A 12,104-nucleotide genomic window follows, 5' to 3' on the forward strand; every position below is an offset into this window, starting at 1 on the left:
ACCCAAGCCCAGACTATTGAGACCCAAAACAAAAATAAAATGTTGTGATTGAATGATTATTTTTGATGACGTGGATAGTTTAATATGAAAAGATATCTGGCTTTTAGTATTGTGATATCCATATTTACTTCAATTTTAAACGTGTTGATTTTCACAACAAAACAAATCGTTTTATATTTTCTTCTAGATACACGATTATCTCAGCGGATATTTGCTGTCGAAGGCTGATCATAGTTGTTTAATGAATTCACCTCTCAATTTTACAATGCAAAATTTTGTTGTGTCCGCTACGTAGTTGTGGTCGCATGCTGAGAGTCTACTCGTTAACTTTGTATTTAGCGATATATTATTGAGTTAGGTGTCAACCATAACCATGTTCTGGATCAATCTTTTTTCATTCATTCTAAGCATATTTTATGCTGATAACCATCACTAAGCTGATATATTGAATGATACGGGGGTTCTTAGCTGATAAATAATTAGCACATGGTTTGCTGGTTGATATATTGTTTGGTACATGACAAGTTATCTGATACATATTTTGTTAGGTATACAGGGTTAGAGTATCTGATAGATTGTAACTTTTCCTCCAAACTACATTGTTTGGTACATGGCAAGTTATCAGATAACATCATCATTAGCAACTAACAACCCCCGAAAAGGCTCTATTTATATAGGGGTTGAGTATCTGGTAGATTGTAACCTTTTCTCCAAGCTAAAAAAATATTTATCTACTGCCAAATATGACCTATGCCTCTTTGTTTACACAAAGAACTGGGTGTCCATTTTAGTCACATGCAAATATTATTGGTCATAACTGATAACCCGTCCCCTTATCAGATAACATTTTAATTATCAACTAACAATACCCAAGAGAATCCATGTTTAGCTTTTGGGGTGACATTATGATAGCCTATAACTATCATGTCAAACTGATAAACCAATAACAAATATATCAACCTTTTTTTTTTTTTTTTGTTCAAATCAAATATATCAACTAAGAAGTGATGTTCCATGCTTGTTGTTTATCAACTAAAACCGGAGTGTCTTTCTTTATTTATGTGCTGACATTATTGTACATAACCGTTAAACCACATAATGCTGATAGTTCCATGCTTTTTGTTTATCAACTAAAGCCGAGGAATCAAATAACATTTTAACTAGCAACTTTCAAGTGAGGCTGATAATTCATTATCAAAGCAAAAAATTAGTATTTATCGACTAACAAATTATGTCCCATGCTCAAGACACGTATTCCCTACTGTTAACCGATAAATTATGTTAATAACTGTAAAACAATCTATATCATATAAACATAATAAATAGCGCCTAGCATAAGTTATTACCAAATTTGTTCATTACACAAAAGTCCGGGTCCTTATTCCCACATAAATATCTCACATACTACTAAGCATATTATATTATACTCTGTAAACTCTAGTATAAAGCACATTTTTCATTAGATATTATCAAACAAAAAATACTTACGCAGACATCAAATCACTACAAAACCTCTTTTTATTTAAAGGATTCTCTATTGTAGCGCTCTCTATGGACTAGTGTACGCATGTGAACAATTCTGCACCATGAATCTACCTACACAATTTGTATTTTCTCTATTCCAAGTTCTCCAGAAACATGGGCATTCTTGTCTTTCCAAGCCCAAAAGGTAGATGGCTTTTGCAATTGAGTTACATGAGGGCAAATTGCAAATTTGAGCGCCAGTTGGGTATATTATACCTAATCACTCTTATAAGTTTTAGTTCTCAATTTTCTTTAAAGAAAACAAATTGATAACCCCAAGAACCACCCTAAACAGAATGTGGGTAATCAGAAAAAATAAAGTGACTTTATATTGTTAAAGTAAAATAAAATAACTTTCCGTACATTTTAATTAAGATGTTAAAATTGTTTTAAATTTTTTGTCGATGTTACAATTTTATCAGAGAAATCAATATATAGTAGTTAAACAAATATTAAAAAGAAATATCAATAACACAACTAATAATTATCAAGTTAAAATAATTCAATATATACTTAGAAATATAAATTAAATATTGTAATCTTTATTGGTTTGAAAATAATAAAATAGTTTTAGAATAATCTACACTATCTATTCTATTAAAAATGAAGTACACAAATTATTTTCCTAAATTTAAACCCTTTTTTTTTTTGCAACTTTCATTTTCCTTTTCTAATACATTCTAACCACTTCATTTATTGTCTTTTTCAAATAATTTGGCATCAATTATTATAGAAGTACAAAACAAATTTTACCTATTTTAAAATGTTTTATTATATTTTCACATTCATTTTTTCATTCACTCCATTAATTATTTTTACCTTGATAATTCGTCAGCATTTATTTTACGTGTTAACCATAATAACTCGACAGCTTTAAATGAATTTACTCGTGACAAGAATTTAAAACATTTAATAAACTTTTTTTTTATTTGTTTACAGAATTAGTTAAGTGACTTTAGATGACTAAGATCTAATCTAGAACGGTAAGGTTTCAATCAACACATTTTCCTAAGTCTAGATAACAATCCTAAGCAAGTTCTTTGTCAAGACAAATGCTCATTTACTCTCATTGATCAAGCATCAAATGTCTTTGGTTTGTGTCAATCAAGCAATCATTAAGAACAGAACATTCAACTATCTAAACTCCCCTAACATCAAATGTCTTTGGTAGGGTAAGCTAAGAGCATGTTGGGTTGGCTCAGACATTTCATCGAACACCTTTCGAGCAATGAAACGTCTAGATTTCTAATCTAAAATGGCCAACTCTAGATTAGCATTAAGATCACTCAATCAAGCAAGGAAACATATTAATCTACTCTAAACATTCTAGATCATCACTTAATCATCCTAACCCATGAATCCAAAGATGACTACTCACTAATTGTCATGATAAACCCAAAAATCAATGATGATTTGGTGTTAGTCATGATTAGTGATCAAGATAATCAAGCAAACACAAGATCTCAAGATGAAAAGAGGCTAAAGATTGAATCTTTTACCCAAAAAGTTTTGTGTTTTGACAGAAAACAAGATAAGTCTTAATTTTAGGTTTAAAGAGTATTTATAGGACTTCTAAAACCTAATGGGCCTAATCAACATGTCTAAAATGGCCCAATAAAACATGCAAATTCGAGTAACAACAAGCTCGGAGCGGGTTCAAGGCCTGGGTACAAGAGGCCGCTCAAGACGCTCAACACATTGGTTATGGGCCGAGCGGGTGTTGCTCCTCACTTCATTTTGCCGCTCGGGTTCATAGCGACCAGTTAGACCCGCTACGATATATTCGCAGGTGGATCTATTCAGACATGAAGTTGTCACATAAAATTATAGATGAATAGATATAAATCTACAAATAGAATAGATAATAAAAACCAAAGAAGTTCCAGGAGGACTCTGATGGAGTTCCTCCTTTCTCTCCTCACTAAGAAAAACAATAGAATAAAGCATAAAGAGCGTGTAGCCATCAACAATGGCTTATAAATAACATAAATAGGATTTATGGTCGTCCAACGGTATTCTGGTAATTTAAAGTTGCTTCTAGGTTTCAGCGGTCATAAAATATGCTCAGCCCATATTCTGGCATCACTGTCGACCGACACCAATGTTGTTTCATCGATCGAAAGTCCTTCATCTCCTCGACAGCTTCCTCTCGCGAGGCAGACTGACCACTCTTCAGTAAAACGGGCATACCTTCTGCTACAGGATGTTGATTGACCTCAAACCGGTGGCATTGGAAAGCTAACTCAAAGCTCTATTGTTTCACAACATGGGATCAATCTAACGGTGGGAGGGTCTCCATTCATAGCTAAACATCTGACGCGTCTGTGCAGTTATGCACCTCAAAAGGCACAAGTGTCCCAAAAGCATCATTTCCTTCTATCAAGTAGCTGAACCTGTAATTGCTTTGAAAAGACTCTAAAACATAATAAATATATCTTAAAACACTTATATATTATGACTAAAAATAAGTGAAATCCATGGTTATCAACTCCCCCAGACTTATCTTTTTGCTTGTCCTCAAGCAAAACAGACGAGCAGTCTCTCTGAAAGAGGTTTGAAAACAGCAGGGACTCACATCTGACATTCCCCTCTACCAACCTCATTTCTTAGCATAAATAAAAGTGTAGACTTTACCTTGGGAGTATCGATCACAGGATGCAAGGATTTTCAAACAAGTATCTGGATCTGCAGGTAAAAGTTAGTTCCTATCTTTTCTCTCTACTAATTTCTCTCTTTAGTCAAAGTCTGCTTCCATTGCAGGATCATTGACCAAGATTGGACATGCTTCCATGAATCAAGCCTTAATGGTGGTTGCCACCAAGTCATGTTCACTTCTTTTTGACCTATATCCAAGAATTCATGTGAATCGAACCTTGATGATTGCCGCCACCAAGTCCCGTTAGAATTATTTTTGTTGGAATCCTTATGAAGCAAGCCTTAATGGTTGTAGCCACCAAGTCCTGTTCGGATTTCACCTACCTAACACCTTATATATATATATAATTTTCTTATTTATATATATTTTTTATCTTTTTTATCTTTTTTTTGAAAATAAATATCTCTACCTATAAATCTAAGGTCGAAATAGAGAGAGAAAATGTGATATATCTACACAAGACTTTACCTTTCAGACTTATTTGAAGAATCCGATCTCATGTATACTTAGCCCCAAGACAAGCAGTTGTGTCAAGTTTAGTGTTGGAGGACAGCTTTGATTCCTTCAAACAATCTCAGCAAGTGTGAATAGTTGACAGGTTGATCCACTTTAGTATCTTTAGTACTATCTGCAATCAGTAAGTCTATAATGGTGCTAAATAGTGGTTAGATAACAAGCAAAATTCTAATAAGTTCATTATCTCCTTCTTGACTCAATAAAACTCTTTTGAAAACATTTTGATAAGACTCATGAACACACTAATATCAGTAAACATCCCCCCAGACTTAAATTACACTGTCCCCAGTGTATATCTAGTCGGAGTTATGGTGATAACTAGGCCTGGGCAAAATAACCGGAACCGAAGAACCGAACCAAATTTTTTATCTAAATCATCCTAATTATTTGATATTTTACCTTAAATAACCAATATTTTATCCAAATTATCCAAACTACCCGAACTATCCGAACCCGAACCGGATCCAAATGAGAACCGAACTTTTTATGGATATTTTCCGGTTCCTACATTTACTATCCGAACCAAACCGAACCCGAAACTATCCGAACCGAACCGAACCGAAAATAGGTCGAGTACTAAATGGATCCTCTAGCCCCTATCCGAACTACCCGAAACCCGAAATACCCGAACCAAACCGAACCGATACCCGAAATGCCCAGGCCTAGTGATAACATAAACATAAGTACACAATTTAACAAGTAAGAATGATAACTTGGCCGGGATAAGTGTCGATCGATGAAAAGGAATTACCATCGGTCGCTGCAGGTGTTGTACTGTCGATCGATATCGACATGCTCTCATCGGTCGATTTTATAATCGTCTACTCGGATCTCTTTTTTTTTTATATACCTAGATAAAACACAATATTAGTAGAACCTCCTCCAGACTTAAACAACACTGTCACCAGTGTTATACAGTCTAAGATCGGTGGGAAAATAAATCATAAGGACAATACTTAACAAGGAAAAACAGTATACCTGATTTTGATATGAGTGGCAACCAACATAGCTAAGTGGCGGTCAATACTTTTGAAGCTCTGTCGATCGACACAGTTACGTAACGATCGGTCGATGCTAGTGATGCTCTGTCGATCGATGCTGCGCAGCCATCGTCGATCGATGCTGCGCAGCCATCGTCGATCCTCGTGCAAACTCGTCTCCCTCGGATCTTTTTTTTTTGACCTGCAATAAATAAAAACTTTAATCAGTAACGATCTAAACTATAATGAAAGAAATTACCTAATAGTGGGTTGCCTCTCACTCAGCGCTTTGTTATAGTCATTTAGCTTGACTTTGGAGATCTGATTTAGTCCGGATGAGAATGAGAACATGCTCCAAAACAAGTCTCAATGTCTTCTCTTTGAAGCTTTATCATTCTTGTGTGAAAGCCTCCTCCATAGACTCTTCTCCTTTGTCTATCATCTCAGCAATAAGGAGCGCTCGAAGCATTGCAAATGGTTGTGAGAATCATCTGCTGCGCACTCTGGATTTCCTGACAAGCGACGGATAAATGATACCTGAAGACCGTCTTTGATCATTTTTCTCTTCTTCCAATTCCTCCTCTTCTTTCCTCCAGACTTGTCTGATTGCGTGGTGGTATCTCCATCCCTAAGATTTCCACGCACATCGAACTCCTTCTGCTCTGATATGCGTCCATTGTCGATCGATGGTGAAGTGGTAATGTCGATTGATGTCGGTTTGTTGGTGTCGTTCGATGGTATCCGGTCGGTGTCGACCGATGCTGCTTCTGCTGGGCCCTTATCGACTTCATCTCTAAATCGCAACCCTCTCTGAGAAGCTTCTACGTGCTGATGATCATCCAATACCTCAATGTAAGAATTGAACTGCATACTTCTATCAGGTGGAATAGGAGATTCAGCTTCAAATACAGCGCATGGAACCACAATCTTCACAGGATCATGTATCATCTTCACTCTTTTGTGAAGCCCAACAGCTTCTTCTGCGCATATAAGTGGTCTCAGATGTTTGGAATCAGCATTGTATGAGGCTTCAGACTCGTGCACTCTTTCCTCAATTGGTTCCATCTCAACTATGAAACCGTACGGTTCGTCCAACAATGGATGTCGATCGATGCTCTCGGGTGGGTGTAGGTCGATGCTGTCTGGTAGATGGCGAACGATGATAAAGGGTGGGTGTTGGTCGATGATGCAGGGTGGGTGTCGATCGATCTCATCAAGTTGGTGTCGATCGATGCTAGCCTTTGAAGTTACCAAATCTCCTCTCGAAGTATGTTGATCGTCATCAAGCTTCTTCTGTGAATTCTGATCCATATCTTCAAGCCATTCCTCCAGCTCTAAGAAGTCTTCCATAATGACTTATCTACTTGAATCCATATCTTCAACCTTTTCTCCATTCTCCAACTCCAAGAACTCTTTTAGCTCCAAGAAATCTTCCATGGTGATTTCTCTGTCTTCATCTGAGGTAGGATCACAACTTGATATATCAATGCTCTTCTGTGCCGAGTCTGCGATGTCCCGAGGACAATTCGAACTTTCAGGGATTTCAAATGGTCTTGTTCTGAAACAGGAGTCTCCGTCGATCGATGATGGGATTGTGTGGGCGATCGATTCCGAGGTCGTACCGTCGATCGATGTTGAGGTCGTGACGTTGGTCGGTGTTGAGGTCATACTGTCAATCGGTGTTGCAGTGCTGGTGTCAATCGTTTCTGAAGTGCCGATGTCGATCGATTTTGAGATACTGCTGTCGATCGACAATGAAGTCGGATCACTTGTATCAGCTTCTTCTACTTTGCTCCGCTCTCCAAATCCATGTTGTTCATCCATTTTTGCCATAATATCGTCGAGCAGCTGTATTGGAATCATATACTCCTCATCTAACGATGCCAAGAACCTGTCCCATTTATCATTTTTCTCTTTTTCTCGAGTTGCTTCAGCATCATCAAGAAATTTGTAAAGGAAGACTCTTTCAATGTCCTCCCAGCTGGTTAAAGATCCTGGCTGTAGTTGACTAAACCAGCTGAATGCATCCCAGGGGAAGATCTTGTAGAGCATGTGGTATTCAAACACTTCATTCTGCTCACTCCTTGACACGAGATCCTCAAGCTCTTCGATGTGGTTTCTAGGATCTTGGTGAGGAAGACCCTGGAAGGGGTCTTGACCTACCCAATCATATCACTCTCGGCTCAGGTCAAAGTCATTCATCTCAGGAACAACAATCACATCAGGGATCACAGCACCATGAGCATTAATCAACTATCAAGCGTTGTTGCGAGTGCGACCTTCTTCGTCTCTTAACATCCCATTCTCGTCAACTTCAAGTATTAGCACTTCGATATTTTCTATCTCCCCGCAAGTGATGTCGTTTTTCACAGGATGAACAATGTCGGGATGAACAGTGTTGCGGTGAACATTGTTGGAATGAACAGTATTCCGATGAACAGTGTCATGATGAACAGTGTCGATCGACGCGACATGAACAGTGTCGATAGACGTGGGATAAACAGTGTCGATCGACGCGGGATGAACAGTGTCGATCAACAATACCTCGATGAACAGTACCATGATGAAAAGTACCGTATGAACAGTGTTGTCTGACACAAGTTGAATAGTGTCGTTCGATGCTTGGTTCACGCTATCGATCGATGTTGCTTGGAGGGTGTCGATCGATGCTTCCCTCGTAGGCTTACGGATCGTAAGTGAATCAGCAGGCTCCTTCTTTGAAGAACCCATAAATCCTCTTTTCATTGTTGTTCCCGGTACTAAGATGTATGTACCTGAAACAGAAGAAAAAATTTATCAGTTTTTTTTAGAAAAGTAGTAAAACCTAGACAAAATCTAACTAAACAAGATCTAATGGTGATCAAAGCTCCCCGGCAACGGCACCAAATTTGATATCACTCAAATTACCCTAAATAGAGATTTATACTTTCTCAAATAAGAAGTCGAGTTGTAGTACTTAGGGATCGAAAAACAGGGAGCTAGGGCACACAAAAGATCTAATAGTTATATGATTAAGCTAGGCTAATAGGTTTAAAGCAGTAAATAAAGATAGCAAAGCAGTAAATAAAGCAGTAAACAAGTTGAACAAGACAATTGTTCAGCTTAATAGAGAGTTGTTTGATGGAATGATGGTTTGCTAGATCTAGAGTTTCTATTCAGGAAATCAGGATTATAATCATATAGAGACTAAAGCATGATATTATAGAACTCAACGATTAGAATAACCGACCATCTCTCGATTTTTAGATTATCTATTACTAGATCCAAGACCTTCAACTCTCGATGTCGAATCTTAGAAAGCGTTGATCGATGTCTCTATAGGAGCATCAACCGATACACCTTTCGCCGTGTCGATCAATATCTCAATAGGAGAATCGATCGACACGCTTCTAGTAATCGTTTAGCGCGGGTTGATTAAATGTTCATTAAGGTTTCTAGATCAACTCTCGTTTGTTTCTATCAATCCTAGCTCAGAGAAGACAAGTCAGATAAAAACCCAAGCTTTCGCTTGTGCTTAATAAATCTATGATCAAGTTCAGGTTAGTTACTCAAGAACAAGCACTAAGAACAGACTCAATGATGAATATCACAACTTTACAATTCTATTTTGGGGCTAATCCCACATAACCTATCTGAACCCTAAACCTAACAGGTGGATCTATTCAGACATGAAGTTGTCACAGAAAATCATAGATGAATAGATATAAAACTGCAAATAGAATAGATAATAAAAATCGAAGGAGTTCCAGGGGGACTCTGAAAGAGTTCCTCCTTTCTCTCCTAACCTAGAACAAGAATAAAATAAAGCTTAGATAGCTTAGCCGTCAACAATGGCTTAGAAAACACATAGATATGGTTTTAGGTCGTCCAAGGGTATTCTGGTAATTTGTGGTTGCTTCTGGGCTTCAGTCGGTCATAAAATATGCTCAGCCCATATTCTGGTATCACTGTCAACCGACACCAATGTTGTTTCATCGATCGACAGTCCTTCATCTCCTCGACAGCTTCCTCTCGCGAGGCAGACTGACTACTCTTCAGTAAAACGGACATAAATTCTGCTATAGGATGCTGATTGACCTCAAACCGGTGACATTGGAAAGCTAACTCGAATCTCTATCTCGTGTAACAATATGGGCTCAATCCAACTGTGGAAAGGTCTCCATCCATAGCTAAACATCTGACGCGTCTGTGCAGTTCTGCACCTCAAAAGTCTCCAAAATCACCATATTTCTCCATAACGTACCTGAACCTGTAAATACTCTAAATAGACTCTATCTATATAGTAGTAAATATATATTAAAATACTTATAAACCATGGCTGAAAGTGGGTAAAATCCATGGCCTATCAGGTTCTTCGTGACATGAACTGTGAGCGGGTAGGTGAGGTAGGTACGGGAGGTCGCTCCAGTTCGTGGTCGGAAGCTTCACTCTAGAGCGGCTGCTCCAACCTGCGGTTCACACCCGCTGCAGATCAACGTGATCAGAGCGACTTCAGGAGGTCGCTAAGCTTGCCCGCTCTGAAACTCTTCTCGCCTAATTGATGGCTTTTCACTCTTTTTTGGAACTTACTTGCCTCCAAATGCCTCCAAGATCACCAAAGGACACTGCAATACCTGTTAAAGACTTATGCAATGTAAATGTAGCCTAAAAATGCTTGAGTCCTAATCTAAATGATCAAAATATCTGACAATGAATGGTTAAATCAATGCAAATATGCAAGATATTATTAAGCATTAACATTCATGTATCCATTCAGGTACAGTTTCTTTCAAGTATCGGGTGTCTGAGTTTTTTCACTCACTTCTTTTATTATTTTTACCATAATAATTCGTCAGCATTTATTTTACACGTTAACCATAATAACTCGACAATTTTAAATGAATTTGCTCATGACAAGAATTTAAAACATTTAATAAAGAGCTTTTTTATTTGTTTACAGAATCAGTTAATTATTAACATTCATGTATCCATTCAGGTACGATTTCTTTCGCGTATCGAGTTTTTTCTGATTTTGAAATTAGGTTTTTTGGGTATTATAAATTTTTGGGTGGGTTTCGAGTCTCGCTCTTCTGGATCTGGATGAATTCAGTTCTGATGTATAAACCTAAAATATCCAAATAACTATGAAACGAGTTCGGATATTCGTAAAAAAATAATCATATTACATGATTCGGTTCAGATCTTTTGAATACAATTAGTTATATGACTAAACATCTAAAATATATAATACTAATCACAAAAAAATATTAATTTATAAAAAACATAAAAACTAATATCCGCGCGGACGTCCGAAAGTCAGACTTTAGTTAAACAATTATTAGTTTGATTATTTGTTCTCGATTGAAATATATTATTATAAAAAATATAAAAACTAATATACGCACGGGCACAGGTCAAACTCTAGTTAAACAATTAATTATTAGCTTTGATTATTTGATCTCGATTGAAATATATTATTGTTCCAAAAGTTGTTCATATCTTAATTCAATCTCGATTGAAATATATTGTTTCAAAAGGTGCCCATATTTTATTATCCAGACTTGAATCAATCTATTTTTTTTTTCGGCTGATTATAATTAAAAAAGGGAAAGAATTAGCAAAACTGGTGATTTATAGAAAGCTGTGGATAATAAAATATGGGCACCTTTTGAAACAATATATTTCAATCGAGATTGAATTAAGATATGAACAACTTTTGGAACAATAATATATTTCAATCGAGATCAAATAATCAAAGCTAATAATTAATTGTTTAACTAGAGTTTGACCTGTGCCCGTGCGTATATTAGTTTTTATATTTTTTATAATAATATATTTCAATCGAGAACAAATAATCAAACTAATAATTGTTTAACTAAAGTCTGACTTTCGGACGTCCGCGCGGATATTAGTTTTTATGTTTTTTATAAATTAATATTTTTTTGTGATTAGTATTATATATTTTAGATGTTTAGTCATATAACTAATTGTATTCAAAAGATCTGAACCGAATCATGTAATATGATTATTTTTTTACGAATATCCGAACTCGTTTCATAGTTATTTGGATATTTTAGGTTTATACATCAGAACTGAATTCATCCAGATCCAGAAGAGCGAGACTCGAAACCCACCCAAAAATTTATAATACCCAAAAAACCTAATTTCAAAATCAGAAAAAACTCGATACGCGAAAGAAATCGTACCTGAATGGATACATGAATGTTAATAATTAACTGATTCTGTAAACAAATAAAAAAGCTCTTTATTAAATGTTTTAAATTCTTGTCATGAGCAAATTCATTTAAAATTGTCGAGTTATTATGGTTAACGTGTAAAATAAATGCTGACGAATTATTATGGTAAAAATAATAAAAGAAGTGAGTGAAAAAACTCAGACACCCGATACTTGAAAGAAACTGTACCTGAATGGATACATGAATGTTAAT

The sequence above is a fragment of the Brassica oleracea genome, chromosome C5 (genome assembly GCF_000695525.1).
Source record: "Brassica oleracea var. oleracea cultivar TO1000 chromosome C5, BOL, whole genome shotgun sequence".
Taxonomy (NCBI): Eukaryota; Viridiplantae; Streptophyta; class Magnoliopsida; order Brassicales; family Brassicaceae; genus Brassica; species Brassica oleracea.